The following is a 7,849-nucleotide window of genomic DNA, read 5'->3' as shown; positions in this document are numbered from 1 at the left end:
TCAACACAGTGTACTTAGAAGAGATGGAACTGTCCAAATATATTTTACATGTTTACTATATCTCTCTAAAATTGCACCAAAAGTAAATAAATCTCTTGTATTTGTTATTCACATACCTCCATGCAAATTCTCCAGGAGGCATATTCTATTAATTTAGCAACAATTTTAGGTGAACTGTTTTTTGTTTTGTTTTTTTTTTTTATGGGGAAATATTCTCATAGACAGAAAGTATATATAGAATGCTTTATAGAAGAATAGAAACTGAATAGAGAGAAGAGTGGTAAAGAAAAGAAAAGAAAAATCTAAATTTTTATTGTGTAGCCTAGAGATAGCCCTGGAGCCTCATATTTTTGTAATATTGCATCCCTAATTGCTAAATACTTTAAATGACTAATCTATTTCACATTATTAGTAATTACTCTTTTGTATAACTAATCATAAACATGTATGCCCTAATTACTTTTGCCTTTGAAATTTGCTTATATGTTTCTAATTGAAGACCAAAAAGAGGAATGAATTTTTATCAATGGTTGCAGTTTTCTGAAGGTACATTAGCTTTCTGGAGGTTTTCATAAGAATAATTGTTATAAAACGTTGTTGAATAAAAAAAAAAAAAAGTCAGGAACATTCAGATGGTGTTTATTAGTATCTTACAAAGCAGAAATATTGTAGGATATAGAACTATGAGACTCAATGTCTCATTTCATCCATTCCTTTCATTTTACTGATGAAGAAATTAAGGGCCTCATATCAGACTTAACTTGCCCCTGGCCATAAAGAATGTAAGTGACGGAACTATGATTCAAGTTCAGGAGCTTTAATTCCCAATTCTGTGATTTCTTTTTTCCAGTATCAAGTTTACAGTCTTTTATTCAAGATGTTCTATTTTCTGGCACAATTCTGACATTATTTCATACTATTCTGATTTACATATACAACTTCACAGCAAAATTGGATCATTATTTGCTTTGTGATAACTTCTTGTGATTTGCTATGTTCATAAATTTATTTGTTATTTTCTATGCTTGTAATCCACTCCCTTTCATTCTTGAATGATGGAATTCTACCCCTTCCTCAAGGTCCAACACAAATGTGTTAATTATTCTGTTCATGCATATAATACATATTTCTTAATTATCAACTATGTAAATACTGGGCAAAACTTTAGAAGAGCACAAAGTTTAAATAAACCAGCATCACTGCTTATAATTGAAATATTAAGTGTTGCATGAAGGCTTCCTTAATCCTCAAAGACAATTGTGATGTTTTTCTCATATGAATTATCATGCATTACCAAATGACAGTTTAGATTTAACATAGAATCAATAGGAATGATTTAGAAAACTTTTTTTCTAGACTTTGGTAAAGCATTTCTTAGATCCTGGGAAAAAATGCCTCTGAATTACACCATTAAAATAAGAATTAAAATATTTATAAACATTCACATCATAATATTCTTGTATGAATCAAAAGAGCTAATGGATTTAAAGTGTTCTGTAATTTTTAAAGCATGATAAAACTATCATGGCATTATTTCTTCTTCAAAAAATGTGTTGCGATGTTAAAAATGTTTAAATTTCTCAGAGCAAAATATTCATTACAGGAATCATGATAGTAAATACTTGTTTTTAAACTATCTGAGGGTATTAAAATTTAAAATTTCACCAGGGTATTAATATAATGACATATTTGATTTAATTTTTATTTGACTTCAATAACATTGTAAATTGAAAAAATAAAAGCACAAAATCTGGTAAAATCTATCAACCTTGAAATATTTTTTAAAAATTAACTTAGTGATGAAATGTGGACTTCTTTATAAGGATACCAGATTGGTTTTATTTGTACAGGCTTTTTAAAATTTGATATAATAAAAATTGTCTATTTGACATCTTATATTGCTCTCTATCTCTTGTTGGGTGATAATTTTTTCTCTTACTTAGAGATCTGAGAAGTAAAATATTCCATGGTCCCTGAATTTGCTTATGATTTCACTTTTTTTTATTTCTAAGTCATGTACACACAATCTAAGTCATATACACAGTAGGTATTTTTCCCCAAATTTTTGGATTTTTTATTTTATCAAACACTAGAATACATTATTGTGTTTTATGTTAATGCATCTATTCCACAACTATATTTTGCTAAAGGTACCATAACTAATGAAATAATATCAATATTAAATATATATGCATCAAGTGGAACAGCATCCATATTACTAGAGGAAAAGTTAAGAGAGCTACATGAAGAAATAAACAGCAAAACTATGCTCATGAGGAATCTCAACCTTGCTCTATCAACACTAGATAAATTGAACCATAAATAAATAAGAAAGAAGTAAAGAAGGTAAATAGAATTTTAGAAAAGTTGACTGAATTTTGGAGAAAAATGAATAGGGACAAAAAGAATTGTACTTTTTTTCTTTGTGGTACATGGAATCTATGCAAAAATTGACCATGTATTAGTTCATAAAAATCTTGAAATCAAATGCAGAAAGGCAGAAATAGTAATGCTTCTTTTTCAGATCTTGATAAAATAAGCATTACATGCAATAAAGGGCAAAGGAAAAATAGACCAAAAATTAATTGGAAACTAAATAATCTAATCCTAAAGAATGGGTGGATGGGGGGGCGGAGCCAAGATGGCAGAGAAGATATACGCGACTGTGTAAGCTCCTTTCTTCCCTCACAACCAACTAGATTTAATCAGCCTCAGAAATAGCATTGGACTAATAGAATCCACAAGGACTGGAATCACGACTTACCAGCTGAAGAGAATCTGGAGATTCAACAGGAAAGGTCAGCTCCCAGGGGAGGAAGAAGAGAGGCCAGTGCAGACGGTGGGGTAGTGGCACACTGCGCCCGTCGCGCTGGGGAGGGCTCTGGGATCAGAGAATCCACTGACAAAAAAGAATCTGGCACAGGCTGTTAGCTCTTCTCTGCTTATAAAACAGCAGATCAGAGGAGAAATAGAAGCAACTTTAACATTTAAAACTAGATTGGATCTTCCCTTAACCCAGGGGTGACTCAGCAGATCTCGGCACCGGGACATAGGCAATCCAGGCTTTTACCTCGGGGTAGTTAAGAGATTGAAGAGTGGGCGGGGCAGTAACTCATAGTGCCTGGCTCAGCTGGAGGCGGTGGAAGTCCCAGAGAAGCGGAACCTTTGAACTAGGGACCGCGGTTCCTGGCAGACACTTCCAGTTTGAGCACAGGGGCTTTTCACGTCACCTGCTGCAGACATCCACACCCCATCGGGACGCATAGGCTAGGCTTTGAGTCGCCTTTACTGTTCAGTCTCAACCTCAGGGAAGGCGCTAAAACACAGCGCCCTCAGGGCACAGCAGTGCTGATCACCTCTGGGACACTTCCAGGGAGGGGGTGGGGGACTCTCTCCCAGAGCTCTCTCTTAGCTCAGGCGCAGGGGCCGCTGCATCCATCCAGTCTGGGAGGAATCTGGTAAAGAAATAAATAAATAATTTCCTACCCCAGGGACAGACCCCAAAAGATTTTTTAAGTATGAGCAAGAAGCCCAAAAAAAACATAGATTCCTTCTACACAGAGAAAGAGCGGGTATCCAACCCCCAGGAAGTTAACAGCAGAGACTCAGCAGATAACAACCTAAAGGGGAACGATTCCTGCCCCCCATCACATAACTCTCTCCTTGAAGAGACTATTAAAAAGTTAAGAGAGTTTGAAGAAAAATGGGGAAAGGAAAGGGAAGCTATGATAGAGAATAACAACATCCTGAAATTGGAGTTGGAAAAAATAAAGAATTCACAGGAGATGCAGGGAAACAAAATTAGTGAATTAGAAAAAGTAAAAAAAATCACAGGAAAATAGGATTTCTGAATTGGAGAAGATAAAAAAGTCCAAGAAAATAAGATTTCTGAATTGGAAAAAGAAAATAATTCTCAAAAAAAAATTAGGGAAATGGAAAAAAATTCAATAGAGCAAAATAATTCATTTAAAAACGAAATTGGGCATTCATAAAAAGAACTAAAAACTGTGAAAGAAGAAAATAACTCCTTAAAAGTCAGGATGGAACAAATAGAAATGAATGATTCACAGAGAACCCAAGAATCAGTCAAACAAAACAAAAAAAATGAGAAGTTGGAGAACAACGTCAAATACTTACTGGGAAAATCTATAGACCTGGAAAATAGATCTAGGAGAGATAATCTGCAGATTATTGGACTTCCCGAAAACTATGACCAAAAAAAGAGCCTAGATTCTATTTTACAGGAAATTATCAAAGAGAACTGTCCAGAGATAATAGAAACAGAGGTGAAAGTAGATGTTGAAAGAATTCATCGACTCCTTCTGAAATAGACCCTAAAAAAAGAACACCACGGAATATTGTGGCTAAGCTGCAGAATTACCACACAAAGAAGAAAATCCTGCAAGCAGCTAGAAAAAAAAAACAATTTAAATACCAAGGTGCCACAATAAGGGTCACCCAAGATCTGGCTGCCTCCACATTAAAAGATAGAAGGGCCTGGAACCTGATATTCCGAAAGGCAAAAGGTCAAGGATTGCAACTAAGAATAAACTACCCAGCTAAGTTTAGCATCTTTTTCCATGGAAGAAGATGGTCATTCAATGAAATAGAGGAATTCCATATGTTTCTAAGAAAAAAACCAGACTTAAACAAAAAATTTGATCTACATCCACAAGACTGAAGAGAAACAGAAAAAGGTACACAGAACCCTTGAGAACTATATCTCTGTTGTGGGTATATAGAAAGTACGCATGGATAATTTGATTTTACTGATATAAAAGAAAAAAAAAGGAGAGGGTGTAGTAAGGGAAGGGGGTAGTATCAGAAAAAGGGGAGGGTGTGATAAAAAGAGGGAAACTACATGCTAGGAAGAGGCATAGAAAATACACCATATCAGAGGGAATTTAGAGAGGGGGAGAATCATTGTGTAAATCTTAATCTCATCAGAAGAGGCTCAAAGAGTAACATAATTGTCATATTTGTTTTTCAGAGAATTCTCTTTCACCTCATTAAAAAGACCAAATTAAAAACCCCCAACCAAAATATTAAAACTTGAAATACAAAAATTAAAAGGAGAAATCAATAATCATTGAAAGTAAAAAAACTATTGAATTAATAAATAAAACCACAGAGTTGGTTTTATGAAAAAGCCAATAAAGATAGATTAAACATTTGGTAAATCTGATCAGAAAAAAGAAAGAGGAAAATCAAATTGTTAGTCTTACAAATGAAAAGGGAGCTCTTTCCACCAATGAAGAGGAAATTAGAGAAATAATAAGGAGTTACTTTGCCCAACTTTATGCCAATAAATTTGATAACTTAAGTGAAATGGATGACTTCCTCCAAAAATATAGGCTTCCTAGATTAACAGAGGAGGAAATAAATTGCTTAAATAGTCCCATTTCAGAAAAAGAAATAGAACAAGCTATTAATCAACTCCCCAGGAAAAAAGCCCCTGGACCAGATAGATTTACATGTGAATTCTACCAAACATTTAAAGAACAATCTAGCCCCAATGCTATATAAACTATTTGAAAAAATAGGAGAATGAAGGAGTCCTACCAAACTGCCTTTTATGACACAGACATGGCTACTGATACCTAAACCAGGTCGATCGAAAACTGGAGAAAGAAAATTATAGACCAATTTCCTTATATGAATATTGATGCTAAAATCTTAAACTATCTAATCTATTTATTTAGTGCTATACCAATCAGACTCCCAAGAAACTATTTTAATGACCTAGAAAAAATAACAACAAAATTCATATGGAAGAATAAAAGGTCGAGAATTGCAAGGAAACTAATGAAAAAAAAAGTCAGAGGAAGGTGGTCTAAGTGCACCTGATCTAAAGCTATATTATATAGCAGCAGTCACCAAAACCATTTGGTACTGGCTAAGAAATAGAATGGTAGATCAGTGGAACAGATTAGATACAAAGGACAAAAAAGGGTACATCTATAGCAATCTTTGACAAACCCAAAGATACCAACATTAGGGACAAAAATTCATTATTCGGGTCCATGATTGAGGCATAAAGCATGAGATCATAAATAGATTAGAGGAACAGAGAATAGTCTACCTCTCAGACCTGTGGAGGAGGAAGGAATTTATGACCAGAGGAGAATTAGAGATCATTACTGATCACAAAATAGAAGATTTTGATTACATCAAACTAAAAAGTTTCTGTACAAATAATACTAATGCAAACAAGATTAGAAGGGAAGTAACAAATTGGGAAAATATTTTTAAAAGGAAAGGTTCTGACAAAGGTCTCATTTCCAAAATATATAGAGAACTGACCCTGATTTATAGGAAACCAAACCATTCTCCAATTGATAAATGGTCAAGTGATATGAACAGACAATTCTCAGATGATGAAATTGAAACTATTTCCACTCATATGAAAGAGTGTTCCAAATCACTACTGATCAGAGAAATGCAAATTAAGACAACTCTGAGGTACCACTACACACCTGTCAGATTGGCTAAAATGACAGGAACAAATAATGATGAATGTTGGAGGGGATGTGGGAAAACTGGGACACTGATACATTGTTGGTGGAGTTGTGAAAGAATCCAGCCATTCTGGAGAGCAATTTGGAACTATGCCCAAAAAGTTGTCAAACTGTGCATACCCTTTGACCAGGCATTGCTGTTATTGGGATTATATCCCAAAGAAATACTAAAGAAGGGAAAGGGACCTATATGTGCCAAAATGTTTGTGGCAGCTCTTTTTGTTGTAGCTAGAAACTGGAAGTTGAATGGATGTCCATCAATTGGAGAATGGTTGGGTAAATTGTGGTATATGAAGGTTATGGAATATTATTGCTCTGTAAGAAATGACCAGCAGGAGGAATACAGAGAGGCTTGGAGAGACTTAAATCAACTGTTACTGAGTGAGATGAGCAGAACCAGAAGATCACTATACACTTCAACAACAATACTGTATGAGGATGTATTCTGATGGAAGTGGAAATCTTCAATATAAAGAAGATCCAACTTACTTCCAGTTGATCAATGATGGACAGAAATATCTATACCCAGAGAAGGAACACTGGGAAGCGAATGTAAAGTGTTAGCACTACTGTCTATCTACCCAGGTTACTTATACTTTCGGAAACTAATAATTAATGTGCAACAAGAAAATGGTATTTACACACATATATTGTATCTAGGTTATATTGTAACACATGTAAAATGTATGGGATTACCTGCCATCGGGGGGAGGGAGTGGAGGAAGGGAGGGGATAATTTGGAAAAATGAATAAAAAAATAAAATAAAATAAAATAAAATAAAAGAATGGGTGGATGAAACAACAAATTACAAACACAATTGAGAATTTCATCTAAGAGATGACAATAATGAGACAACATACTAAACTTTGTGGGAGGCAAGCAAAGCAGTTCTTAGGGGAAATTTTATATCTCTATAGATGCTTACTTGAATAAAATAAAAAGAATGAATCAGGTTTATTACTTTAAAAAAAGCTAGAAAAAGAATAAATTTAAAAACCCCACTTAAATACCAAATTTGAAATTCTGAAAATAAAAGGGGAGATTAGTAAAATTGAAAGTAAGAAAACAATTGAACTAATACACAAAACTAAAAGTTGATTTTATGAAAAAAACAACAAAGTAGAAAAATCTTTAGTTAATTTGATTAGAGAAATGAAAAAAGAATCTATTCCACAGCTCCACCACTCAATTTCTTAGTTTTAATGATTACTGATTAATGATTTGGATAAAGTTCAAGATATAGTATTACAAGACCACTTTCCTTCATAATTTTTCACTGATTCCTTTATATTCTTGACCTCTTTCCTTCCAGATGAATTTTGCTGTTATT

The sequence above is a fragment of the Sminthopsis crassicaudata genome, chromosome 3, assembly GCF_048593235.1.
Source record: "Sminthopsis crassicaudata isolate SCR6 chromosome 3, ASM4859323v1, whole genome shotgun sequence".
Classification (NCBI taxonomy): Eukaryota; Metazoa; Chordata; class Mammalia; order Dasyuromorphia; family Dasyuridae; genus Sminthopsis; species Sminthopsis crassicaudata.
The sequence above is the reverse complement of the archived record's forward strand: the minus strand, read 5'-3'. Positions refer to the sequence as shown.